Source organism: Triticum urartu, chromosome 3A (genome assembly GCF_056163025.1).
Source record: "Triticum urartu cultivar PI428250 chromosome 3A, HENAU_Tu73, whole genome shotgun sequence".
NCBI classification, from domain to species: domain Eukaryota; kingdom Viridiplantae; phylum Streptophyta; class Magnoliopsida; order Poales; family Poaceae; genus Triticum; species Triticum urartu.
The window spans coordinates 683,231,290-683,245,633 of record NC_141875.1 but is presented as its reverse complement, the minus strand read 5'-3'; the positions used below and the strand labels follow the sequence as shown (position 1 = coordinate 683,245,633).

General features: G+C 45.8%; 1 pseudogene; it reads left to right on the top strand.

Annotated features, from left to right (window-relative positions):
- Window positions 1–3,349: 3,349 nt before the first annotated feature.
- On the top strand, window positions 3,350–10,570 carry LOC125547202 (uncharacterized; annotated as a pseudogene).
- The last annotated feature ends 3,774 nt before the right edge of the window (window positions 10,571–14,344 follow it).

Here is a 14,344-nt window from a genome sequence, read left to right as displayed (position 1 = left end):
GGATACCGACGATCGAATCTCGGGCAAGTATCGTACCGCTAGACAAAGAGAATTGTGTACGGGATTGATTAAGTCCTTGACATCGTGGTTCATCCGATGAGATCATCATGGAACATGTGGGAGCCAACATGGGTATCCAGATCCCGCTGTTGGTTATTGACCGGAGAGTCATCTCGGTCATGTCTGCTTGTCTCCCGAACCCGTAGGGTCTACACACTTAAGGTTCGGTGACGCTAGGGTTATAGAGATATTAGTATGCGGTAACCCGAAAGTTGTTCGGAGTCCCGGATGAGATCCCGGACGTCACGAGGAGTTCCGGAATGGTCCGGAGGTAAAGATTTATATATGGGAAGTCTTGTTTTGGTCGCCGGAAAAGTTTCGCGCATTATCGGTATTGTACCGGGAGTGCCGAAAGGGGTCCGGGGGTCCACCAAGGGGGTCCACCTGCCCCGGGGGGCCACATGGGCTGTAGGAGTGTGCGCCTTGGCGTATATGGGCCAAAGGCACCAGCCCCAAGAGGCCCATGCGCCAAGAGATAAGGGAAAGAAAGAGTCCTAAAGGGGGAAGGCACCTCCTAGGTGCCTTGGGGAGGATGGACTCCTCCCTGGCCGCACCCTTCCTTGGAGGAAGGGCCAAGGCTGCGCCCCCCCCTCTCCCTTGGCCCTATATATAGTGGGGGGAAGGGAGGGCAGCCGCACCTAAGCCCTGGCGCCTCCCTCTCCCTCCCATGACACATCTCCCTCCTCCCGCAGCGCTTGGGAAGCCCTGTTGGAATCCCGCTACTTCCACCACCAAGCCGTCGTGCTGCTGGATCAAGAAGGAGGAGACGTCGCTGCTCCGTACGTGTGGTGAACGCGGAGGTGCCGTCCGTTCGGCACTAGGATCATCGGTGATTTGGATCACGACGAGTACGACTCCATCAACCCCGTTCTCTTGAACGCTTCCGCGCGCGATCTACAAGGGTATGTAGATCCACTCCTCCCTCGTTGCTAGATGACTCCATAGATAGATCTTGGTGACACGTAGGAAAATTTTGAATTATTACTATGTTCCCCAACACAAGCAACCTCCAGTGACGAGAGAGACCGAGTGCCTGCGGGTCTAACACTCGACCGCCGAAGCAGCAAAGAGGTGGAACTGAGCAAGATGCACAGGGGGGGTGGGGGGTTGCCAGATCCGCTGGAGGACATGAGCAGACTTGGATTTGGCCGGAAAGAGAGGAAGTGGCGACGCGCGAAGTTCCCCGCGAGTCGCCCGAGCGGAGCGACGCGGGGGTCACTTTTCCAACCTAGGTGAGACATCTGTAGTTAGTGGTGGGAGATTTTGAATATTAGCATAGATATTCCGGAAAAGAAAACTTTAATTTGCTACTTTCTCTGGGGTGACTGGATTCCGGTTATGATAGAGCATCGTATGAGGCAAGCCTATCTAGCCGTCACCGGCCATTTAACAACCTAGCCGAACGCTCGGCGAACGTTTCATTTTTGAATGGGAAACGTTTGGCATCGGCGAACCGGCCGAACGCTCGGCCGGTGCCCCTCGCTCGCTCGCTCTTTTTCACATACGCTAGATGGGCCTCAAGCGAAACTTTTTGAAAGAGAGGAAGTGGCGGCGCGCGAAGTTCCCCGCGAGTCGCCCGAGCGGAGTGATGCGGGGGTCACTTTTCTAACCTAGGTGAGACATCTGTAGTTAGTGGTGGGAGATTTTGAATATTAGCATAGATATTCCAGAAAAGAAAACTTTAATTTGCTACTTTCTCTGGGGCGACTGGATTTCGGTTATGATAGAGCATCATATGAGGCAAGCCTATCTAGCCGTCACCGGCCATTTAACAACCTAGCTGCCGCTTTCAAACCTAACTTTTCATTTTCGAATGGGAAACGTTTGGCATCGGTGAACCGGCCGAACGCTCGGCCGGTGCCCCTCGCTCGCTCGCTCTTTTTCACGTACGCTAGATGGGCCTCAAGCGAAACTTTTTTTCCTTCTATGCTTCTTCTTCCTCTCGCGAGCACCTTCCCCTGGAAGCATGTCCCCTCCCCCCTTCCCTCCTCCCGAGCTGTGACTGGGCCACCACGATCTCCATCACCAGCGGCTAGGCTCCCCTCGCCGGCTGCCATGGCTGCCTGCCACCATGGCTAGATCCATCCCCTACCTCGAGCCTTCACGCGGGCGCATCCCCTCCCCCCTTTCCCCTCCCCCCTCGCTGCGACTGGGCGATCACGACCTCCATCGCCGGCGGCCAGGCGCTCCCTCGCCGGCCGCCATGGCTGGATGCACCCCACGTATACTAATGTTGCAACCGTCACCTAGAACAGCTTCAACAACAATTGAAAAAATCTTCAACCATAGACAGAAAAGCTTCAATGAAACTGCACAAGAAGGGGAAGCTGCAAACCGCAGTTGGATTTTGTTACTACTGGCGAAGTTTTTTTGCTGCATCCATCAGGCGGAGCTGCGACCTTGCGACGATGACAACGACGATTTTTGCTGCAACCATAGTACATTTTTTGCTACTACCGCTGAAGTTTTTTGCTACATCCATGTAAGGCGGAGTTGCGACCTCGCGAAAGACGACGAACGGTGTTTGATTTTTGCTGCAACCATAGTAGAATTTTGCTTCTACCGGTGAAGTTTTTTGCTACATCCTAGTAGAAGACATGCCCACAAAGAGACGTGTTGCAACCGTCCTAGGCAGAAGCTGGAACCACATCGTGGCCTGCTGCAACTGGTGCCCGGGAGAGCTCCCATCATGGGACGGCGAGCATGGTGACTGCGAGCTGCGAGGACGGCAGCGTTGTTCCGAGCAAACACTAGAGACATCACGCTTTTTGTTACATGCTCCAACCTATATCACATTTTGCTACAACCGCCACACCACTCAGCTACAACCGGTGTCGAGTTTTGCTACATCGGATATACAGAAAGTTGCAAGCGTTCAGTGCCATCGAGGGAAGCTACAACTGTCTACAGAAAATACTACAACCTTCGATGAAAAAAGCTTCAACCGCGAGAGAGGAATATTTCACCCCAGGCGCTGCTCAAAATGAAAAAAGTTTCAATCATTTATAGAAAAGCTTCCATCGTAGATGGGAAAAGCTTCAACCATTGAGATAAAAGCTACAACCGTGTCATTTTTTTGCTACTACCGTCTGTGTGTTTTGCTACATCCATTCATGCGACCAGGCAGTCGGCGAGGGCGGCAATCAGAGACGGGGAGGGCAGGCAAGGGGGGCGGCGACAAGAGGAAAACACGTGCAGCCGGAATCTCGACTAGCAGATGCTGGAAGCGGCGACGGCCGGTGCTACAAGCCACATCGACGAATGATGCATGTGCCGATGGCCGGTGGCAATGGAGTTGTGTGGCCTCATCATCCAGCTGCAGCCGACGACGGAGATGGCTAGCTGCGGGGTGACGGGTACTGCAAAGGCGCAACCTGATGCGTCGGAGGCCGATGGGTGGCCTGCGGTGCCGGGGGGGGGGGGGGGGATTTTTCGGAAGGGATCTCGCGGGCTCGTGGCGTTGGGAAGACGACGCGGGGGGCAGGACAGCTGGCGAAATCGAGCGGTCAGGAACGTGCGAATCGGGCGGCTGGCATACGACCGGCCCAACCGTTCGACGGTGCGCCGGCGCCTATCACTGCCCTTTTCGAATTAGCAACACCATTTTTATACCCTTTTTGTAAGGCATCCATTTTCTTACTGCTATGTTTTCCTTTTTTTGCGAGGTTGGTATCCTTTTCCTTTTAATCATTTTTTAGAAAACTTTTAGAAATTTCAACCTTTTATTTTTGGGTAACCAAAAATTCAACTTCCAAAAGTTTCAAATTTGGAAACTTTCAATAGCAAAGTAGTATGGAAAAAATGACAAGTTGGGGTTGCGTAGGTGCTTTTTCATGTAAATTTCTGTAAAAGAGAATTATTAACATTGTGATTTTCAGACATGTCATAAACATGAATTTATTTGTAATTTTTGAAACGAAAAGTAAGAATTTTCTAAATTTTAAAGTCCATATGTTCCCGTCTCCAAATTAGCATTTTCGTCCAACATATACATGTTTAGACTTCAGTTAAAAAGGTGTACATTTAAAAAAAATAGAGTGCTCTGTGCTAGCCGAACAAAAGAGATGCCATACCCGAGAGAGGCATTTTAGACCCGGGATCCATGGGGCCCGATATTTAGCAAAATCAAAACAGACATTTGAAAGTTTAAAATTTCAAAATATTTATGCAAAAGCATGTATGTATGTGTGTATGTATGTATGTATGTATGTATGTATGTATGTATGTATGTGTACACACATTAAAAAACTGAATTTTGGATGTACAAAAATAACTGTTTTTTTTGTGAAAACCAAATACCAGACTCCATGGAGCCCGACCACTAAATCACATTTTTATTTTTTTATTGAGGAATAGCAAATCGCATTTTCGTGCCATACCTTTTTTTTAGGGATCTTTTGTACCATACCTCCGCTGGAGCTATATCTCGCTTATAGCAAGATGGTAGCTCACCTAGCCCACAGCGCCCACGTCTCCAGGCTGGCCCACTAGAGAGTTCTCCGTCCCGCGTTCGGTCTGGTCTGGTCGCTGTGTTTCCTTCTTTATTCTTTTTTTTTGTTTTCTTATGTTTTTTCTTCGGTTTTCTGTTTCCCCACAGGTTTTCTTTGTTTCTACTTTTGCTTAGGTTTTACTTGTTTCTTCCTTGGCTTTATTTGGGATTTCATTTTCATTATGTTCCTCTGTTTTGCATCGTTTCCTCAGTTTTTTTCTTTTTATCCTTGGTTTATCTTTGTTTCTTTCTACTTTTCTCCAATTTTTTTTACCTTTTATTATACACATTGTACATTTTTTGTATATGTCAGGAATATCTTTATACATGTTTATAATTTTTAAAATACTTGATTAACATTTGTTTTAAATATATGTTTTGAGGTTTATTTTTTTTCATACATATTTGTCCATTTTTTGCATACAGTAAACACAACATTTATACTCGTTTAATAATTTTTCACATATATATGTTTTGGTGTCTACTTTTTTCGAGGCAGAATATAGATTTTTCGTATACTAAAGAAATATTTTTCTTACACACGTTTAACATTTTTTCAGATATATGTTTTGATGAATAATTTTTTGATGTGTTGTATGTTTTTCCGTATAAATGAGGAACGTTATTTTTAAACAACTTAAACATATTTTAAATACATGGTTAACCTTTTTCTTAATATTTATTCTAATTCCTAATTTTTCTCTTACATTCGTCGTATACACCAGTAACTTTTTCTATGCACATTTAACATTGTTTTATTGCACGACTAACAATTTTTTATAATGGCACGTACATTGTGTTTGAAACACATGAAGATTCATGTTACAAACATTTTTTTAATGCTATCAATGTTTTTAACACTTGATAAACATTTTGTAATCGCTGGACAAACATTTTATTCAAAACAAAGTAATCGTCTGTGGAATATTTGTATTTTAGATTTTTTTTTCTTGAATTTAAAATATAAACGAAAGTAAAAAAGGAAACAAGGAAAGACGAGAGAAAGGACGAAACAGAGCCAGGGCATTCCTTCGGACGATGCAAGCTTGTACATCGCTGTAAGTTAGACATACAAACACCGGACCCTTTCATTCATTCATTCCTCCATGATCGGCGGCTCGGCGCGCGGTTGCTGGCTGCAGCGTCTACGGCCGGGGGACTAGGCGGAGATCGGTGGTGCCGACCAAGGCGATGGCTTGTATGGCGGAGAGTGTGGCCCCTGGGAGCCGATGCGAGGCTGGCGTTATGGCGGCTTTGCGTAGGACACTGGGAAAAGTTGTTGTTTTCTGGGAAGAATCAACTCCTCCAGCGGTCAAACATAGCCCACAATATGAAGACCGTGATGAAGAAAATAGAAAAAAATAGAAAAGGAGGGCCAGGCACTTAATCTTGTGCGTCGTGAGGCAAGGGCAGGAGAGAGTAGAAACAAGGAAACATTTGCAGCTTGCAGTAATGACATGAAAACTGGAATGGTGGGGAGGGACATCGAGAAAGAGAAGATAATCAACCTGCTACTGACAAGTGAAGCTAATGAGGATATCTCTATCATTCCAATTATTGGGCTTGGGGGTATTGGAAAGTCAACATTGGCTGAAGCAGTTTTGGCAGATAAGAGGGTCAATGTCTTTGATGCCCAAATGTGGGTTCATGTGTCTGAGCAGTTTGATTTGCACACAATTGGGAGTAGAATCATCAGAAGGTTAAATAGCAGTATCAACCTTGACAAATGTGATTTGCAGCTTATACATGATAATCTGAAAAAAGAACTTTCTACCACAAGATACTTGATTGTTTTGGATGATCTCTGGGAAGAAGATGGAAATAGACTGGAAGAATTGAAGCGGATGTTACAATATGGCTGCAAGGGTAGCAGGATTGTAGTAACTACGCGAAACCAAAGCGTAGTGGAAGCCCTAAGCTCAGGTTTTCTTGCAAAAGAGTGTAAAATGTGCATTGTGTCTAATTCGGACCAAGTCAGTTTGGGTGTCTTATCACCTGGTGACTGCTGGGAAGTAATGAAGCAAAGGGCACTTGGACCTAATGATGACCAAAATGACTTGCAAGAAATTGGAAGGGCAATTGCAGCAAGGTGTGGTGGGTTACCAATCGTGGCAAATGCTCTTGGGCAAGTAATGTTCGAGCGAAGGACTGTCAACGCATGGGTAAATATAAGAGACACGAAACTTGACTTGGGTTTGAGAGAAGAACATCAAAACAAGACATTAGAGCGTCTCATGCTTAGTTATTGCTACATGAAGCTTGAGTTTAAAATGTGCTTCACACATTTGGCAGTCTTTCCCAAGGGTTTTGTGATGGATGAAAACCATCTAATACAGCAATGGATTGCTCTTGGATACATCCAGGCGGGGGATCATGGTGAAAGGTGTATTAATTATCTTCTCGGGATGTCATTTCTTCATATTTCAAGGTCATCCTCGGTGAGTGCTGAACGTACAAAATAGTAATATACACTATGTGGGTAGGAACCTACTTTGGATAGATTGTTGACGTTTGATTCTTAATATTTTAATTTAGTACATGTAAATGTATTGAATTTTTTTTTTGGTTTTAGTAATACTACTTTTTAGCATATAAATTTGAAATACTTTTACTTTATTGAAGTGTTATTTGAATTAACAGGAATCAGCAGGCATCTAGTATTTTCCACCTGCTATATATATGTAATAAGTAGACAGCAGATACCAAGAAATTAGTTATGTATATCATGTTGATTTTTAGGGAGGTATGTCATATTGATTGGATCATAGATGTCTGGTGTGTCTTCTTTTTCCTCGACTCTACCATTTCCCGCTCTATGTGAAAAGGGCAAACAACATATTTTGATAATATTAAACCATAGGAATTGTTTGTATAATGACCAGTCACTTTATAACTATACATAATCTGTTCAAAGGATTCTAGATTTTAGCTCACAATACAATCTTGATAGTATTTACTTTTGCAGGTTGGTCCAGGTCTAGTGCATGCCAAAACTTCTCAGAAGCTCAACATGCATGATTTAGTGCATGATCTTGCATCAATAATTACTGCCAATGAATTCCTTATTTTGGACGCTAATGCTACTGAACCAAGGGGCTGGAATAGAGCTCGTTACTGCCGATATGCACAATTGATCAACTACCAGAATCAGCCCAAAGTTTTCAGAGATCTTCCAACCATGGCTAGATCCCTCCATTTTATGCATTCAGGCAAACAACGACTTCCCCAAATGGCATTTACTCGATCCAAGTACATACGTGTGTTGGACTTAAGTGGACATTCAGTTGGAAGGCAATCTACTTCAACTAACTTTGACCTTACTGGAAGTTCAGTTGAGGGGAAATCCACTTCAAGCAATATGTTGCTGCCATCCTCCATTCAACAATCAAAGCTACTTAGGTACCTAGATGCCACAGCCTTGCCAATTACATCACTTCCAAAGTCTTTCCACACACTAAAATACATGCAAACTTTAATTCTATCCAAATGCTTACTTGAAAACTTACCTGACAATTTCTGTAGCCTCGACAATCTTTGCTATTTGGACCTTTCTGGTAATGTAGCCTTACTGACCTCCCTGTGTCACTTGGCAAGCTCTCTAAACTCTCTTTCCTCAACTTATTGGGTTGTTCCATGCTCCAAGAGTTGCCCGAATCTATCTACGAGCTGACTTGTTTACGGCACCTAGACATGTCTGAGTGTCATTCCATAAAAAAAACTCCCTGATAAATTTGGCAACCTTTTGAAACTCATATTCCTAAACTTGTCAGGTTGTTCCAAGATAACCAAACTACCTGAAAATGTTAGACTTGAGTCTTTAGAGCATATGAACCTATCCAGTTGCCATGAGTTAGAAAACCTGCCAAAAGATTTTGGCAACCTTCACAGCCTCACAGGCTTGAGTTCTTGAGCCTTTCTGATTGCTACAAGGTTTCATTGCTGCCAGAATCATTTTGCCAACTTATCCATTTGAAATTCTTAGATCTTTCAGATTGCCATGAGCTCTTGGAACTTCCCGAATGTTTTGGTAACCTTTTTGAGCTGGACTCTCTGAATCTAACAAGTTGTTGCAAGCTGCGTGTATTGCCCGAGTCATTGTGCAAGTTATCTAAGCTCAGGTATCTCAATTTGTCATACTGTATCAGGCTTGATAAGCTCCCATCCTTGTTCGGTGTCCTTAAGCTTCAATTTTTGAACATCTCTTCAACCATGTCTCTCGTTGTCTTGCCGGATAGCATTGCTGACATGACAAGTCTCACTCGATTTGAGGCCATGATAGGAACTCCTGAAGTGATGGCCAGCGTTGAGAAAATTAAAAAGCATCTTATTTTTTCTGGAGTAATAAGGCATTCTGTACATCAGATTGAAAATAAAGGATGCAGCAGCATAGTAGAACTAGCACAGTTGACTTGTTGTGAGTTGCGTGTTCTACAAGTTCAGAATGTCAGGCATCCAGAAGATGCGGAGAGAGCAAAGTTGCGTGATAAATCAGATCTGAGTCAACTAAGTCTTTGCTGGGGACCCCAGGGAGGCGATGATAAATCTGTATTGGAGAGGCTCGTACCTCCCCGGACTCTTGATTATTTTTATCTAATAGGGTATATGAGCAAGGATTTCCCAAAATGGGTGTTTCACATCCCTTCCTACCTCCCTTCTCTCACCATCCTCGGCCTTTCTGATTTAGGAATATGTGATACTCTTCCTCCATTTGGGCAGCTACCAAATTTAAGAAGCATAGTTATGAAGAAAATGCCCAACATCAGGAAAATAGGCAAGGAATTCTTCGGGCAGGGCAGACCGTGTATAAAATTAAGATCGATACACTTGGAGTCGATGGAGAATTTGGCTGAATTTTGGACAACAAGGTCAGGTGAAGAAAATGAAGAGTTCTTAATTCCTAATTTGCATAATTTGTGTTTATCGGACTGCCCAAGATTGAAATTTCTTCCATATCCGCCTAGAAGCATGGTTTGGTACTTGAAAAAAACTGATGAGATTATTCCAAAAGGAGGACTCAGGAAGCTTTCATCTTCTGCTCTTCCTTTTCAGATGGTAATAAATCATTGCAACTTTTCTCCAGAGAACTGGGATAGACTTGTTCACTTCCCCACCCTTGAAACATTTCAAGTTGAGTCCTGCAACGGCTTGAGGGCATTACCAGAGGCCATTCAATGCTTCACCTCTCTCAAAAACTTACTTTTGCGATCATTGAAGGATTTGGAGTCACTACCAAAATGGTTGGGGTGCCTCATTTCCCTGCGCCGTGTTCTCATCGAGGATTGTCCCAAGATAACATCTCGTCCTGAAAGCATGAAGAACCTTACTAGTCTGAGAGTGCTATGGCTGAATGGGTGCAAAGGCTGGGACATATTGCCAGAATGGATAGGGCAGCTCATTTCCCTACAACACTTTCAAATCATCGATTGCCCCAACCTGACATCTTTGCCAGAAAGCATGAAGGACCTTTATTCTCTAACAGATCTTTATATAAAGGACTGCCAAGGCCTAGTTATATTGCCAGAATGCCTAGGACAGATCATTTCCCTGCAAAAGCTTCAGATCATCAATTGTCTCAACCTGACATCTTTGCCAGAAAGCATGAAGGACCTTTCTTCTCTAACAAAGCTTTGGATAGAGGAGTGCCAAGGACTAGCTATGTTGCCAGAAAGCCTAGGACAGATAATTTCCCTGCAGAAAATTTACATCATCGATAGCCCCAACCTGACTTCTTTGCCTGAGAGCATGAAGAAGCTTACCGCTCTCAGAGTCCTATGTTTGAAGGAGTGTCAACGCCTACATGTACTGCCAGAATGGCTACAAGAACTGATTTCCTTAGAAGAATTAAACATCGTTAGTTGCCCCAACCTGACGTCTTTGCCTGAAAGCATACAAAACCTTACCCCCTTGAAGGAACTCTACGTTTGGGACTGTCCAAGTCTGGTTGAGAGGTGCAAAGGGGAGGATGCAGGCCTTATTTCTCACATCCCGGAAGTGACGTTACATTATGAACCAGAAGAATGAGAGGTATGAAACTCCCAAAAGTAAATATTCGTTCCTCTTAGTTACTTATGTGTATTTGCACACAGCTTTTGCAATATTTGTGATGACCTCGAATTATTTAAAAGGATGCATCCGTTGGTGTCCGTTCATACTTGATTTGTGTGCGCTATCGCACTATATGAGCTATGATTTACTATCAAGCAGAACTCTTATTACCACTATATTCGTTCCTCTTAGTTCTTATGTGTATTTGCACATGCTTTTGCAATATCCGTGGTGACCGCGGAATTATTTACAAGGATGCATCCTTTAGTGTTTGTATACTTTATTTGTGTGCTCTGTTCATGCATCCTTTGGTGTCTGTTCGCATTATAGGAGTTATGATTTACCATCAAGTAGATTTCTTGTGACCACGATATTCTCTAATGTCGATCGATGCATTCTCTATGTACGTCTTTACATGGATACTGAAGGATAACTTACCGTTCTATACAGAGCTGGGTCGACCTGTGAAGACGCAAGAGCTAAAGCAAATAAACTGTGTGAGGTTATCAGGAGGCAGTCTAGAATTCTTTTTAATGTGAAGCTGGGGCTTTCCTATCCGGCATGTGACCTTCTAGCCAAAAACATGGGAGTCGGGGAATGTTGCAGCAACCTACCATGAGGCGACGGCGTGGATTCAGTTCATCTGTAAGTCTACTGCTGCCTTCTGATCCAACAGCAGCGCGGCACCAAGATCCGCTTTGATTCAATGTTGATCAGCTATATTTTTCTGCCGTGGATTTTTTAAGTTTGCTCTGCTAATCTGTGTTCTTTTTCGTAATTTTTTATCACAGTTTAGGTCTGACCAGAGCAGGTGGCAACAGCAGCAGTGGAGAAGGCATTATGAGGCCCACATCTGAAAATCGATTTCTCCTCTCCAGGTGCTTAGTCACTCCGTTCTAAAGATTTATGAAGGGAGATAGTCTCAGCAGTCAGCATCAACACTGACAGTGTTGTCCAGAACATGGACTCTGAATACTGAAAAGTGTATGTATCAATCAAACTTGACGTTTAGGTTCTGTTCTATCGAATGACACAAGTTCTTTTATTCATTTCAAGAAGAGAGTGCCACAAGTTCTTGTTCGTTTTCAAAATAATTGTGATGATCTGGAAGAAACTCTAGGCAGTTATCTCTACTATAGTGCTTGCAGTTATGTCTGTCAAAATGTGTTTTCGGCCCTTGTTAACATCCCCTGTTGGCAAAAGATGTGGTCTTGTTTCAATACGCTAGCAGTAGCAGGTTGAGTATTTTCCAGATTCACCTAGTGTGCAGGTATGTATCTGTAATTCTGTATTATCAATCTGAATTTTAAGCAATTCTGTTCCTGACTGTGCATTCAGGTACTGGGCGAGGAAACGAAACAAACAAGCTCAGCTGTTGTCTCTCCTCCGTTGTAGAACCAATAGGAAATCCTAACCGGGGAGACTGAATTGTACAACCTTAGGTGTGTGCAAGTCATGGTGGTGAATCAAGCTTTGTTAACCAAATAAATTGTTTGCATTGTTCTGTCGAGTTTCGATTAGTTCTGGTAAATCTTGACCTCTGTCCTGACTCCTGAACCTAATCTAATTTCCCCAACATCCAAAGCTAACATGGATAATTCCTCTTGCAGGAAGGACAGCCCGAGACCGGGCAATAAACCAAGCTGGATGCGTGATCTTCGACACGGGAAACACTCTCAATCAGAGCTGATAATTGATATGGGGATTACATTCAGTCACTGTTAGTGGCAGACCAATGTGGGAGGTTGCAGCAACATTCACTGCCCTTCTCCAGATGGTAACCACACCTCTCCTTCAGCCACGTTTTGCTGCACCTCCAATGTACACCTTCTGAGCTTTCTTCTTACTTCAGGTGCACAGCTCGGACAGCGTGCAATCGGAAATTGAGTCTGACGGAAAGCGAAGGTGGAGATGGGAAATGATCTGGATCTGGACTGACTCTGCAGGATCGCCGCCGATGTTTTTGCTCTTGTAGTCCGAGTGTCAGTTTGGCTGCTGGGTTGATAGGCAGGGTGAAGTAATGTGTATTTGCTCTTCGAATGTGTATGTCTTGGGGCTTGCTACAGTGCGAGATGATGTAAATGCGCAAGGAATCATCGTGATGTTCCTTATGAACTTATAATTTATATTCTCTTTTCTGAGGAAAGGTAATGTATGATCTTACAACCTTCCATTATAAGATCGCTAAAATTACAGCAAAGTAGCAGCAACTAAGCTAACAAATATAACGCACGTAACAATGTTCAGAGGCCATGGTGCTCTGCTCATGATGAAATAGCAGTGATGCAATACATACATCATATATGTACGGTGGACTACTGATGTCTTTTATTGGAGAGAGTAGGTTTAAGGGTGAACAATTATTAGCTCACTACCGAAGCCAAGGATTACCCTGATGACTACTCATCCGAGGTGCCGAGTTGGAGATGCTCCCCTCTCATCCCTGACACATGGCTGGCATTGGTTCATATGCAGAGCAGCTGAAACCTTGACACGACCCCATCAAGTGCCGATACAGGGATTCGATGCATCACAACGAGATGGTTAGTGGGAGACCGAAGCGTATGAGGTTGCAACAAGATATCTCTGCCCTTCTCTAGATGGTAATTAACCGGCCACCTTTCTCTTCCCCCACGCACGAGGCTTTGGGGTAGTGGGGCTGGACATAGACTTTTTGAAACTTATCGTCCCCCGCGTCGCCCTCCCTGGCGGCGACGGGGGAACCCAGATCCGGCGCCTTACACCCTTCCCACCTCCCTCCTCACCTCGCCGCCACTGGAGGAATGGCCGGCGAAGCCGGCGCTGGCTCCCGGGATGGTGGCGGCGGGGCGAGACCGCTGCCTTTCGGTGGTGAGGGTCCGGATCTGAGGCGGCGGCCTCATTGGTGCGGACGGCGCTCCTCCGGCGGCGGGGAGTGCTCGTCGGTGAGGTAGGCCGGATCCCCTCGGCTGCGCGGGCAGCGAGGTCCCGGTGGGCGCAGGTCATGGTGCGGGGAGGCCCCGGGCTCCCCTCGTCAGATCGGAGGCGATCCTGGTCTGCTCGTGATGCATGACCTCCGGCCGGCCTGGATCTCCAGCGTACACGCGCCCGCTGATGTTGTGGCTGGTTCGGTGGTGGAGGCAGGGCGCTTGGCCGGGGAAAACCCTTGGCCTCCGGTGGCGGTCACGGCGTCGATGGCGTCCCGGACGCCATTCCCTCCTTTGTGGCGGCGCCGAGGCTAAACCTCCCCTGCCTCCCCCCTTCCCCTGCGCCCGGGTGAAAACCCTAGCTCCGGTGGCTAAGCGGCGGCGGCGCCACAGCGTCGTCACCTTCTTGAAGGCGCCGACTTGGGCATGGGGATGCTGGGTGTGCATGGCGAGCTTGTTTGGTTCCTGGTGGCGGCCCGCCTGACTACTGCGTCGCAGCTCCGGGAAGTGTCTCGGGGCTGCGGTTCTTCTCTTCCGGCCGTGTCTCCGATGGGGACCTCGCCCTTCCTCACCTTGTACATGCCGTGGTGAAGCGGTACTTCATCTCACTCATTGATGGCGGCGAAGATCGGCGACATGGCGCTGTGGGGGCTCGCCGCCCGATACGCGGAGATGGACTCGCGCAGGAGGAGGTTGCTGTCTGGCGTCATGGTGACATTGATGGCAGAGTGGCCAGTCAAGGTAGAAGCCTCAATATGATCTGAAGACGGACCTGTGGAAGATGGCGGTGACGGTGACGACACGCGAGTGCGTCTGACCGGATTGTGCCCCAGACCCGGTATGT